Source organism: Schistocerca cancellata, chromosome 12 (genome assembly GCF_023864275.1).
Source record: "Schistocerca cancellata isolate TAMUIC-IGC-003103 chromosome 12, iqSchCanc2.1, whole genome shotgun sequence".
NCBI lineage: Eukaryota > Metazoa > Arthropoda > Insecta > Orthoptera > Acrididae > Schistocerca > Schistocerca cancellata.
Window position 1 is genome coordinate 128427196 of NC_064637.1, and position 14607 is coordinate 128441802.

Genomic DNA, 14607 nt, shown 5'->3' on the forward strand with positions numbered 1-14607 from the left:
AAAAGAGAGTATAATATTAAAAAAATATAAGTGTGCCCTCATGACAAGACAGTGTCATTCAAGTGGGGCACATCAGAAGTGCCACATGTACCTGAGCATACCATCTGATACCAGTCATGCTAATAGAGTAATACAGAGGAGTATCACCAGATGTCTGTGGTCTCATGAATAATAATAAAGGTTCTCTACATTTTTTTATAAACATACATGAAACATTATATGAGAGAATGCAATATGAATCATTTAAAAATGGAAAAAGAGTACAATATCAGGCACATAAAATGGAAAATACACTACTCAATAATATTTCATCAATTTTCACATTTGTAAAAATTATTTCCAGTAAGGGAGTTAACATTAAACACTTGTCACATGCTAAAAGAACGACATAAGTGGGGTACAATGTAAATAACAGTACGAGACTTGCTTACTTGATAGGACTACGATACTAGACATTGCATTGAAATTTCGCAATTATCGTGCCATTTTACACAATTATTTAATTGTAATGCATACATCAGAACACAGAACATGGCATAAAAGTAATAGCATCTTGGCATGTTACAGTAACAGTTATACACATATTGGAAGATACACGCCACAACCTAAGATCAAGGTTATTGATTTAAGGTGAACACTTACATATTCCAGCGACAAAATCTCATTATTGAACTATACACTTTAAGAATTTACTTCTTAAAAATAATGTCATTTAAATGCAATCCTGCATGCCTACGGCACTCGTTTAAATAATGAACAAAATTTTGTGTAGCAGCTCGGCATGTAGACACTGGGATGGATTATTGACACAAACATTAGATTTGACATATCCCCATGAGAAAAAAATCCACAGGACTCAAATTTGCACTGCTTGAGGGGCAATTTATGTCACCCCTCCTAGAGATCAATTTGCCACGGAAAATTCCATGAACTTGCAGTACAGACTCACTGGACATGTGTGCTGTGGCTCTGTCTTTCTGACACCATGATCTTTAGTTATAACCAGGAAAGTCTTGAAATTCAGGTGCCAAAAAGTCATTTAAACCAGCACATAACTTTCCAAATGCACTATAAATGCATGAGTGCTCTCATCCTCAATAAAGAATGGGCAAATTATTCCTCAAGCTGTCATCATAGGCCATACAGTGACTTTTGGCCAATGAAAGGGTCTCTCATGCTTCTGTTTAGGATTTGTTGCATTCCATTAGCAGCAACTCTTATTGATGTGACCATTCAGGTCAAAATCTGTCTCGTCAGAAAACAATATGTTAAATGTCACATCATTAACAAACTGCAGTCTATGCCTAGCATCCTGAGGCTTTAATCTTGCACCAACTGTATTTTGTAAGGGTTCAGTCTAAGGTCTTTTTACAGAATTCAATGCAATGATGATCTATGCACATAGAAAAAACTTGCATCCTTACAAATTGAGAGGTGAGGTCCATTACAAACAGAACAATTTGTATTCTCCACGGATTTGTACGTTCTTGATGATCACCGAGTGAGGTGGCGCAGTAGATAGCACACTGGACTCACATTTGGGAGCACGACAGTTCAATCCTGTGTACGATCATCCTGATTTAGGTTTTCCGTGATTTCCCTAAATTGCTTCAGGTAAATGCCGGGATGGTTCCCTTGAAAGGGCATGGCTGACTTCCTTCCCCATCCTCCCCTAACTCAATGAGACCGATGTCCTTGCAGTTTGGTCTCCTCCCCCAAATCAAGCCAATCTTCTTGATGACCTTCGTCGCCCAGATTTCGGTTTGACCAGTGCTGAACTGGTCTCCTAAAATGTTTTGATCCATTTAGGGATAAGGGGATACTTAGGACATAATTTATATTATGCAATCTACATCACTGTAAAATTTCCTCTGTGCTACAGTCACTGAATCACCATTTTTGTAAAATTCTCACACACAGAATGCTCCATAGTGAGTGAATTACTAAGGGCCAAGCAAGCGACAAAAGTACCCTCACTGTCCTCCGATATGTTCAGCATGCACAGTGAGCTCTTGAAAAATACACTTTCTGTGGAGACACCCTGCACTATGTCTGGAGTAAGAAAATAATAGAAGACAATTTTCAACTGGTAAAAGTTTTCCGTTTATTGATGACAACGATGACACTAAATGTCAAGGTAACAACTGACTGTATCTGGCAGTATGTAGCAAGCAACCAATCCAGACACATACGGCATTTATTGATGTGCCACACCTCTACGACTCTTGTCTTGCCATGTGGGCACACTTATATTTTGTAATGTTCTATTCTCTTTTTCCCATGGGGTTGTGTTATTTTAAGCATTTATTCGAATTTGTATATTTGCTATAATAACTGATGAAAGGTAATTTTGTTTTACCTCAAATTCACAATCCATCATGACGGTACGAAAACAAATGTGTGGTTTACCACACAAGATGATTTCATAACCTATAACCTGTGGTTATGTCAAAAACAACTACGTAAAATTGTTAATTTACGATTACAGCTACAACAGTGTAAATATTTTTGTAATTTTTGTAACCTTGAATATCTGAAGATGGCAGCTTAGTCCTATCTAAAATTGCTACACCACGAAGATGACATTTTACAGATGCGAAATTTAACCGACAGGAAGAAGATGCTGTGATATGCAAATGATTAGCTTTTCAGAGCATTCACACATGGCTGGCGACGGTGGTGACACCTACAACGTGCTGACATGTGGAAAGTTACCAACCAATTTCTCATACATAAACAGCAGTTGACAATCGTTGCCTGGTGAAACGTCGTTGTGATGTCTCGTGTAAGGAGGAGAAAAGCGTACCATCATGTTTCCGACTTTGATAAAGGTCCAATTGTAGCCTATCGCGATTGCGGTTTACCGTATCGCGACATTGCTGCTCGCGTTGGTCAAGATCCAATGACTGTTAGCAGAATATGGAATCGGTGGGTTCAGGGGGGTAATACGGAACGCTGTGCTGGATCCCAACGGCCTCGTATCACTAGCAGTCGAGATGACAGGCATCTTATCCACTTGGCTGTAATGGATCTGCAGCCACGTCTCGATCCATGAGTCAACAGACGGGGACATTTGCAAGACAACAACCATCTGCATGAACAGTTCGCTGGCGTTTGCAGCAGCATCGACTATCAGCTCGGAGGTCATGGCTGCCGTTACCCTTGACGCTGCATCACAGACAGGAGTGCCTGGAATGGTGTACTCAACAACGAACCTGGGTGCACGAATGGCAAAATGTCATTTTTTCGGATGAATCCAGATTCTATTTACAGCATCATGATGGTCGCAACCTTGTTTGGCGACATCGCGGTGGATGCACATTGGAAGCGTGTATTCGTCATCGCCATACTGGTGTATCACCTAGCGTGATGGTATGGGGTGCCATTGGTTACACATCTCAGTCACCTCTCGTTTGCATTGACGGCACTTTGAACATTGGACGTTACATTTCAGATGTGTTACGACCCATGGCTCTACCCTTCATTCAATCCCTGCGAAACCCTACATTTCAGCAGGTCCTGTACGGGCCTTTCTGGATACAGAAAATGTTCGACTGCTGCCCTGGCCACCACATTCTCCAGATCTCTCACCAATTGAAAACGTCTGGCCAATGGTGGCTGAGCAAGTGGCTCGTCACAATACGCCAGTCACTACTCTTGATGAACTGTGGTATCATGTTAAAGCTGCATGGGCAGCTGTACCTGTACATACCATCCAAGCTCTGTTTGACTCAATGCCCAGGCGTATCAAGGCCATTATTACGGCCAGAGGTGGTTGTTCTGGATACTGATTTCTCAGGATCTATGCACCCAAATTGCGTTAAAATGTAATCAAATGTCAGTTCTAGTATAATATATTTGTCCAATGAATACCCGTTTATCATCTGCATTTGGTGTAGCAATTTTAATGGCCAGTAGTGTATTATAAACAATTATGTCCATGCACAAAACGCAATGTTCTTATAATTTATAGTATCATCTCTATCAACATCTATCATACACAAAACAACATTTCTGCAGTAAAATACAGTAAGTATGAAACTAAACTGCGATGTGGTGTGTAAGGGAGCAGACACAATTCTCAGGTAGATAAAAAATGTCATTTCCATCATGCCCATATGTAATTTTTGCTTTTTTTCCCTTTAAATTCACTTTAACCTCCAACAGAAAAATTTCCAGTGACATGAACACCCCTTAATAATAAGCTTAAGCACCGATAATGAAGCAGTGCTTTGAAATGCAGTATATATTATTGATTAACAAAATATTTTGCTCTTAAGACAATCAACAAAATGCCATTTAATTCTGAATTTATCTCACTGTCTCAAGTTGCAAAGAAAAGTCACTATGAAAAGAATACAATCTTGAGAGAGATCAAATGGACACTACTGCCACCCCTCCCCCCTTTCCAAAAACCCACTCGTAGCATGTGGTGTCCTGGTAACAATGGAAGTATCTGTGATGTTGATTGTAAAATATATGGACATTGTCAAAATCAGAGTTGGGGCACTCTTCTGTCCCAGACAACTGAAGCCAGAAGTATTTACAGAAACTTTTGTAGCATCTCAGCAACTGCTGAACCAACCAGACACAATTTTTCAGTTATGAGACAGTACTGATCTTACATGCATTAAAGTTGACAAACCTGTGCATGTGATCAGGCAGAAGGGATGCAGTCTTACCAGGGGAACGTTACATCCCACATAAACAATCCCAATTTGTGGGCACCACGGGGATTTACTACCTTAATTCCTTGAGACACATGTGCCCTGCCAAAGGTATGTACTGACACAACAATCGACTGGTTTTTATGGTTTTGCCAGCAAAAGTGACTAAACTGTCGAAGAGTCACCCTGTATTGCTGGAGGTGGAATGGCCCAGTCCACCAACAGCAATGGAGGGGAATTATGAACAATATTATCACTCGTGCCCTGCAAAAGATCAGAAAAACAACTAAACATTTGTCAGCCAAAGGCTCAAAAATATGTACCAGCAGGAAACAAAAAGATGGGGTGGCAGATAAAGTGGCAGAAAGCAAGCCCAATCCCCTGCACAGTCTGCTACAGCAGGTGATGCTAGTAGTGGCAGTTTTAACCCAGCCACTACTTTCATAGCAGACTTTTGATACTATCAGTAAAGGAAGCCTTAAAAACTTAAAATAAAGAAAAAAAAGCCTATTCCAGCTGTTTATGATTTCTACCAACAGAATGTGCTGAGACTTCATGTTTCACTCATATTGTATCTACATGTCACTCAAGTGGCCATTACAAAATGTAGCAACATCACTGTCATGTACAGAGCAAAGTACACTCCTGGAAATGGAAAAAAGAACACATTGACACCGGTGTGTCAGACCCACCATACTTGCTCCGGACACTGCGAGAGGGCTGTACAAGCAATGATCACACGCACGGCACAGCGGACACACCAGGAACCGCGGTGTTGGCCGTCGAATGGCGCTAGCTGCGCAGCATTTGTGCACCGCCGCCGTCAGAGTCAGCCAGTTTGCCGTGGCATACGGAGCTCCATCGCAGTCTTTAACACTGGTAGTATGCCGCGACAGCGTGGACGTGAACCGTATGTGCAGTTGACGGACTTTGAGCGAGGGCGTATAGTGGGCATGCGGGAGGCCGGGTGGACGTACCGCCGAATTGCTCAACACGTGGGGCGTGAGGTCTCCACAGTACATCGATGTTCTCGCCAGTGGTCGGCGGAAGGTGCACGTGCCCGTCGACCTGGGACCGGACCGCAGCGACGCACGGATGCACGCCAAGACCGTAGGATCCTACGCAGTGCCGTAGGGGACCGCACCGCCACTTCCCAGCAAATTAGGGACACTGTTGCTCCTGGGGTATCGGCGAGGACCATTCGCAACCGTCTCCATGAAGCTAGGCTACGGTCCCGCACACTGTTAGGCCGTCTTCCGCTCACGCCCCAACATCGTGCAGCCCGCCTCCAGTGGTGTCGCGACAGGCGTGAATGGAGGGACGAATGGAGATGTGTCGTCTTCAGCGATGAGAGTCACTTCTGCCTTGGTGCCAATGATGGTCGTATGCGTGTTTGGCGCCGTGCAGGTGAGCGCCACAATCGGGACTGCATACGACCGAGGCACACAGGGTCAACACCCGGCATCATGGTGTGGGGAGCGATCTCCTACACTGGCCGTACACCACTGGTGATCGTCGAGGGGACACTGAATAGTGCACGGTACATCCAAACCGTCATCGAACCCATCGTTCTACCATTCCTAGACTGGCAAGGGAACTTGCTGTTCCAACAGGACAATGCACGTCCGCATGTATCCCGTGCCACCCAACGTGCTCTAGAAGGTGTAAGTCAACTACCCTGGCCAGTAAGATCTCCGGATCTGTCCCCCATTGAGCATGTTTGGGACTGGATGAAGCGTCGTCTCACGCGGTCTGCACATCCAGCACGAACGCTGGTCCAACTGAGGCACCAGGTGGAAATGGCATGGCAAGCCGTTCCACAGGACTACATCCAGCATCTCTACGATTGTCTCCATGGGAGAATAGCAGCCTGCATTGCTGCGAAAGGTGGATATACACTGTACTAGTGCCGACATTGTGCATGCTCTGTTGCCTGTGTCTATGTGCCTGTGGTTCTGTCAGTGTGATCATGTGATGTATCTGACCCCAGGAATGTGTCAATAAAGTTTCCCCTTCCTGGGACAATGAATTCACGGTGTTCTTATTTCAATTTCCAGGAGTGTATTTCCTTTGCTGAAATGACTGAGGACCAGGATAGCCCATCTAATTCAATTACTTGTGTGTCTGACTAAATGCCAATCTTAATAGTAATATAGAAAGACTGAAACCATCTGGAGGGAAGGGGGAACACGGTAGAGGGTGGAGAAGAGAAGGAAGTGATGTGGCAAACGAAGGGTGGGGATGACAAGGGGAGAAGTTGGGATGGCAAAGGGAAGGGCAGAGGGGTGGCAGGAGTTGCAGGCAGGGGAGAGACAATGAGTGGAGGAACTTGAGTTGCAGGGAGAGGAGAGGGGAAGGCATGGGAATATAGAGAGGATCTAACGTGCAAACAGAAGAAGGGGGTTGAGTGTAGTAGAAAAAGGAAGAGGCAATGGAATGGAGATGATTCTGCAATGGGTGAGAGAGGGGCACGGGGAAGAGGAGACGGAGGAAACAACATTTGAATAAGATCTGCATGAAAGCTTTTACTGTTGATACAACTTAAATCTACTGTAAAGAGGCATCAATTTCTTGCACCAATAATCATGCAAATATTAAAATTTTTTGGTGTTTGCTTATTTTACATATGCAGATGGATCTATCGAAGAAGCTAACACAGAACAGCACATCAGTTTAAATGTAACTTATTTAAACAAAATTTCAAAACAAGCCATGCACACTGCTATAAAACTGACTGAAGTATTAGTGTATTAATCCAAGCCAGCCATTCTAGAACACACTAATATAACACAAACTATACTATACACAGAAAGCAATTTTTATGTTCCATTTTTACTATTAATGTAAACAGTGTTATGCTCAAATATAAAGCATTTTTTCTGTCCCAGTTTGAAAATGATTTCAAATTCGGTAAAAATATATGGTATCTAATATCAGAGTATTACAAAAGCTTATAAATCAACTCAAGTTTACTGATCCACAATGTCTTTAAAGCATTTTCCTCAATGGGTGTCCCATTTCTTTTAATTTATATGTTCTGCTCAGTGTTGTGTCTATGTTTGTCCCAAAGACGCAGAAAAATTGTAAGTTAACTAGACTAAATTTAGGAAACAGTACTAAATTTATTTTGTTTGCATAAAACATGTCAAATGCTGCAATGAAAAAGTGGAATTATGTTTCACTGCAACAAAAGACTAAAACAGACAAAACAAAATAAAAATGACTTTGTGGAAACACCTTGACACCTCTAAAGCCTTGCCTTATTTAAACTGCTGACAGTTAACCGTTTTTGTACTTTATACTGAAAACATACAACACAGTGACTTTGAAAAACTTGACAGTGAGTTTTCAAAATACCCACAGCTGTTTACTTTACACCGCTGTAAGTGCATGACTGCGGGTTAGAGGTCTCGCATTCTACTTACGTTCGTTCTATCTAACAATATACAAGAGACAAATTTTTTTCTCTACAATCTTGCCCATCTCATTTCAGTAACCTATTAAAATTATACCGTTAACATTTATGAAGAAACTGTCTATCAACTAAGAAATCATGCAATAAATACACTGCCTGACAAAGGAAGTGAAGCACCCAGAAGACATTGTCGGATGTCAATGAAACTTCGTACAAATAAGTATCGTGAGGAGCTACGTGTAAGTGATATGACTTGCAGTTCTTTGTGACCAGTAGAATGGCAACCAGAGGACAATAGAAATGTCTGCGTATAGATTCATTACCAGGTTTAGTTTGGTTTATAAGGGGCACGAACAGCATTAGATGTTGAGTAATAATGCCGAAGGGCACAGCAAAGCTACATACTCGTGTGAAACAGTGTTATCAGCATTTGACAGGTTTCGAAAGAGGCCACACTCTGGGTCTACATTTAGCCGACTGGTCAAATTGTGTAGTATCCAGATTTGTGAAACATTCAGATGTGACAGTGGCACGATGTCTGACTGCGCAGGAATGTGACGATAGGCATATTTGTCATTGAGGTTCTGGTCAACTGTGCCTGTGCACTACAATAGACGATTGAAGTATTGTGCACCGAGCAGATCTAATCACTTCAAATCTATGTCTCCCATCTGAGAACATGTAATAGATGGTCTGCAACATTCCAAGTCATCCTGGACCACTGGCTGGAGAATAGCTGCAGCGAGACTACGGAATTACCGTCCCAGGTGGAGGCTGCCGTTAACTCCACAGCACAAACAGCTGCGTCTGGACTCGTGCCGTGACCTGGAAAGCGTGGACTGCTGACACTTGATAACACACTGTGTTCAGCAATGGGTTGCATTTCTGCGTAGTGAGAATGGAGGCATCCTGGGGATCGGTTCCATTCTTTCAATGTTTTGGAGGCACACAGTGGTGTTGTGTTACTCCTAGTGATACAGTGTGGAGATCCATCTAGTACGATTTCCGGGTGTGGCTGGCAGTGAATGAGGAAACTTTGATGGCACAACAGTACATCACAGACATCCCATGTCCACACACATTCATTTTGATGCGACAGTATTGTAGCACCATTTTTCAACAAGACAATGTCAGTTCATACACTGCACGTATGTCTGCGAACAATACCTGTGACACTGAGGTACGGCCAGCAAGATCCCCCACGTCCATCCCTGATAGAACAAGGGTGAGACCAGCTCGGAGATCGACTGTCCTACTACCGGTATCCCAGATGTCAACGATCGGTTATGACAGTTAAGAGCCAGCTTGGCTGAGGAGAGAATACAACAGCTTTAGGACACCCTTCCCTACCAAATCAGTGCATGTGTTTAGGCCACAGGAGGTGCAACATCATATTGATAAGCAGACTCGTATGTTCATAAATATGACTCAATTTTGTAATCACTGAAATAAAATCACCTACACTTTAAACCTGTGAAGTTTCATTTTGTTTGCTCTTCCCTTCCGGATGATTTACTTTTTTTGTCAGGCAGTGTTTAATGTAATCCCTTGTGTTGGATCAGTAACGTTTGATAACTTCATTTACTTATTTACAGATATTGTACCGAAAACAGGATTCAGGGTGGTTTCATTTTAATGTTTTGTGAGGACTGCTGAGCTTTGTAATTCTAATGCAAATGCTTCACGCACAGCAACCGTTAAATAACGGCTTAAAAGAGGACATCAGCGAACTTTCAGGAAGTAAAATATACATTTTAATTAAAATATGGGATAAACATTTTAGTTATGTTTGCAATAAAACAGTATAGTGCCCTCTCTTGTGAAAAGTAACAGGTATATTAACTAGCAATTAATATCCAGAATTGGCATAGTGGTGAAATTTATGAGAGACAGACAAGCTGCACTGTGTCCGAGTGCTGAACTGAATGTAAATATTGTATAGAGCCAGTGAAGGTGGAACTTAACCATACACAAAGATCTTTTTTCCATGCTGCATCTTACTGAGACTGTACAAAGTCAGTGTGTACTAAAAATTTAACAGACACAGTGGCTATAATCTTAGCTGAGGCTGGGGCCCAGTGGTAGAAACAGAATGTTCAGGAGAACTAAAATTTAAAAAAAAACTTGAGTCAAAGGGAATCTGAATTGTAAGGGTGCCCTTAGTTTTTCTTCTGGCCCAAGGGGATAAGGGGAGTGGTTCTTCCTCTACACCATCCATTTGCTGCATTTGTGACATCCAAATCTGGGTGCCCAGGTTAATGTGACTCCACTGATTATAAGTCAGACCAATGCTGCAAAAAGACACACATATTGAGCTATAGACAGTCAGCTCCTGATGAAGGTGGTGAATATTCCCAAACGCTCCAAATAGGATGCAGCATGAACACCAAGGATGCCATTCTAAAAACTCTATGGTCCGACCACAACTGAATTTATGTTCAACTCTATGCCATGGGCTCTAACAAACAAGAAAATGCTGACCCTAAGTCTGCTGCTTATTTTTTTTAATAGACATATGTGTTTTAAGCATTCCATACCAGTGCATCAAAGAAATGAATAACAAAGATTACTTGCTCCCCTCCACCACAGTTTAAAGTTATATTCTCCAACTCAGGAAGAAATATCTACTCTACAAACACTGAAGAAGGCACTATACATTGTATTAATGGAAAAAATGCTATTATTCTTTGCAGGAATTCTGAATGATAATTTAATATTATCAAAATCAAGCAATATTCTTCAGTTATATTCTGAAGTTTGGCACTTTGTATTAAGCTGTTACAAACGTTATCTGTTGTAGTTTAAAAATATAGCTATAAATTTTGACGAGACTCCTGTACTGTAAAGGAAATTATTTCATTTGTAAGTGATGGCAGAATAAAATTCTAATTCCTTATTTTCAGTTTTGTACCTTGCTACTTACTGTAGATACACAATAGTGCTCCACAATAGTGCTTATATCACTCAAAGGCCAGAAATGGCGTCAAATGAACATACAGTTTTAGAGCTGAGCTTTCAGTGGCCAAAACATGTCAGACTGCTGTCAACTGAAACTGACTGAAACTGTCGGACAGACATATGGAGACACATGTTACATTACTAGGAAGTTTATTTATCTGTAGCAGAGATGCCTCTGTTACAAGCCAGAGATGTGGCATTATATAGGACCACTAAATTTCCTACAACACAAAGAACAGAACACTTCATTTGTTCTGTCTACGAAGTTAAATTAAATTCTGGTCCAAACAGGTATGGCATTTCAGGAGCTGCTACAAACATGAACTGAACACATCTAGATCTAATAAATGGATAAAAGGAAATAGCAATCTATAGTCTCCTAAGTGAAGACACAGGGTTTTCACAACAGCAGAGACATTTGAATACAAAACAATGCCTCAGTACTTACGCAAAAGGGCGGATCAAAAACCGGTAATGCAGGTGGGCGGGCAGATGCCCCCAACAGATGATATTAGAGAGAGAAAAAGAAAGAACACTGTATTACTATCTGCACATGTCAACAGAAAAGTATGCTCTCATTCAGACTGTAAAAGCCAACCAGTATACCGATCCGCCCTTGGAAATTAATTGTGACCAGATCTGATCTGGGTAAAACGCAGCTGATTAAATTAAAAGTGCCACTTATATGCAGGTGCATCTAAAAGATATCAAGGCAGTGCAGGAAAAAATAAATATATAATTTGGTGTCCACTGCAAGTACTTAATAATGACACATTGACAATGTAAAGGCAACCACTCACTGTACTGTTGTAGCATTTAACACTCAATATGCAATTTAACAAGATTAAAATTGTCATTAAGCCTTTGGAAATTTTCCTTCCTCAGAGAAAACAAAAAGAAACACAGATACTGCATGAAAAAGAGACACACAAATACATACAGAGACAATGTGCTTCTGTATGTGTGTTTATTTGTGTGTCAGTCACCTCCAAGGAAGGAAATGATCTTAAAAACTGGCAACGATTTCAATCATGTTTGTATGCTTGTTGATTGCTCACCTCAGCTGTATGGCAAGCAGTTACCTTTAGCCTTTCCATTCTTTGTAGTCTACCAATCATTTTTTAGTGTTATATCAATAATGACAAACATTAAAATGTAATAACTATCAGATAAAGACTGGAGAATTCTACTTACTGAATGTTTACAGAGTTGTGCAGAACAGAAAGCTACACAACACTTACTTTCTGAAGCTAAGATTTCTTCGAATAATAAATGAGTGGGGGCTCAAAGGGATGTCAATGAAACTATGTTCCTGACCAAGATTGGTGATCGTAATCCGGCCATTTGACACACAGATTTCACTTGTAAGGAAGTTTGTATCACCAAAACAGTAAGGCAAAACACATTAGATCTCTTAAACAGCCGCAGTTTTCAGGGGTGCTGACTGTATAATGTTTTGGGCATAGAAGAAAATGTACAACTACTCCTGTGGGTCAGCCATACTGCACTGGTACCCTCCCTAATATCTGAAGTACATTCCATATAGTCCTAGATATAATCACTGGGGCTCAGCTACATGAGCTCGACAGCTCCAGCCATTTGAGTGGTCTTGAATAATCCTCACATCAATCGAAGACATAGTTTTTGCTAGGTGAAGTGATAACTATTATCTCAGAAGATGGGGCTGGTAATGTTATGGTCCTCACTTAAATGACAGGCAAACAAGAGAAAAGTGGCATCCAGCATTTCTGTACGGCTGTTCTGATTCAATGTATCTCTCATGTTTATTGAAGGATCAACTTTTGTGACACTGAATTTCCTGCTGCTTGTAGTTATTTTTATTTGTTGTGTACTGTACATAATGCTCATAGTTGCTACTTATCTAATACCTGTTTATATTCTACTTCATGCACACCCAATTTATAAATAATAATAATGTAAGAATGTTATAACCCATGTAACAAGCTATGTATGGTACATTTCATTTGTATGTGATGACAGAATACAATTCTGATTCTGATTATCAGTTTTGTACCTTTTTACATCCTGTAGATTCACAAAACGTTAACATCGCTCAAAGGCCAGAAATGGTCTCTTACAAATTTCAATTTCAAGGTTTACAGTCGAATTGTCAGAGGCCAAAATATGACACACCGCTATCAGTTCAAACTGTGGGACAGACTTATGGAGACACATGTTACATTACTAGGAAGTATTTTTATGTGTAGCGGAACTGCCACTGTTACAAGCCAGAGATGTGACATTAAGTAGGACCAATACATTCCCTATGACATGAAGAGCAGAACATTCCATTCATTCTGTGTACAGAGTTAAGGTGAATTCTGGTCCGAACAGGTGTGGCATTTTAGGAGATGCTACAAACGGGAACTGAACACACCTAGATCTAATAGAAGGGTACAAGGAAATCACAATCTATAGTTTCGTAAGTGAAGACACAGGGTTTTCACAACAGCAGAGACATTCGAATACAAAACAATGCCTCGGTACTTACTCATTACTTACACACAAGGGCGGATCAAAAACCGGTAATGCAGGTCAGAGGGCAGATGCCCCCAACAGACGATATTAGGGAGAGAAAAGAAAGAACACGGTATTACTATTTGTACATGTCAACAGAAAAGTATGTTCTTATCCAGAATGTAAAAGACATTCAGTATACTGATCCGCCCTTGGAAATCAACTGTGGCTGGATACGATATAGGACAAACACGGATGATTATAATAAAAGTGCCACTTATATGTCCATCCTCAGAAGAAACTAAAAGAAACACACACACTGTACGGAAAAAACCACCACACACACATATATACCACATGTATATGTGTGTGTGTATTTCGGTGTTACTCAACTCCAAGGAAGCAAAAATTCTTCCAACTTGGAAACAATTTCAATCATCTTTTTACACCTATCGAGTGCTCGACACTTCAAATCTAAGGTGAGCAGTTTCTACTGGTCTTTCCATTATCTGCATTCGATCCATGACTTTTCAGTGTCGTATTAATAATGACAAACATTAAAAAGTAATACCTTTCAAATAAACGAGAAAAATTCTGCTTGTCCAGTACTCGCAGACATTCACAGAACAAAAGTCTACAAAACACTTGCTTTCAGAAAGAGAGGTTTCTTCATCAAACAGAAGAGAGTTGAAGTAACATCACCAAAGTGAACCTCCCCATTAGCCTAGAGTTGTGTGCCAGACCAAAATGGCAAATCGTAATCTGGCCCACCCATCACACAGATTTCACTTGTCAGAAAGTTCGTATCTGCACACAGTAAGCCAAAGGGCACATTAGATCTACGTAACCACTGAAATCTGCAATGGCACTGGCTGAATAACATTCCGAGCACAGGAGACATAAACAGATAACTACTCCTGCACGTCAGCCACATTTATGCACATTCCTTGAAGTTCCTGATATAATGAGCACGGTTCAACTACAAGACTTGATGGCACCAGACATCACAAAACACAAATGATCCTCATACCATCTCCAGAAGAGGGAGCTGGTAATGATACTGTCCACATTTGAATAACATGCAACAGC

General features: G+C 41.1%; 1 protein-coding gene across 2 annotated transcripts in view; it reads right to left on the reverse strand.

Annotated features, from left to right (window-relative positions):
* Positions 1 to 14607, reverse strand: part of LOC126109884 (calcium-binding mitochondrial carrier protein Aralar1) — a 702128-nt gene that overhangs the window by 20865 nt on the left and 666656 nt on the right. The gene's annotated exons all lie outside the window — the stretch shown is intronic.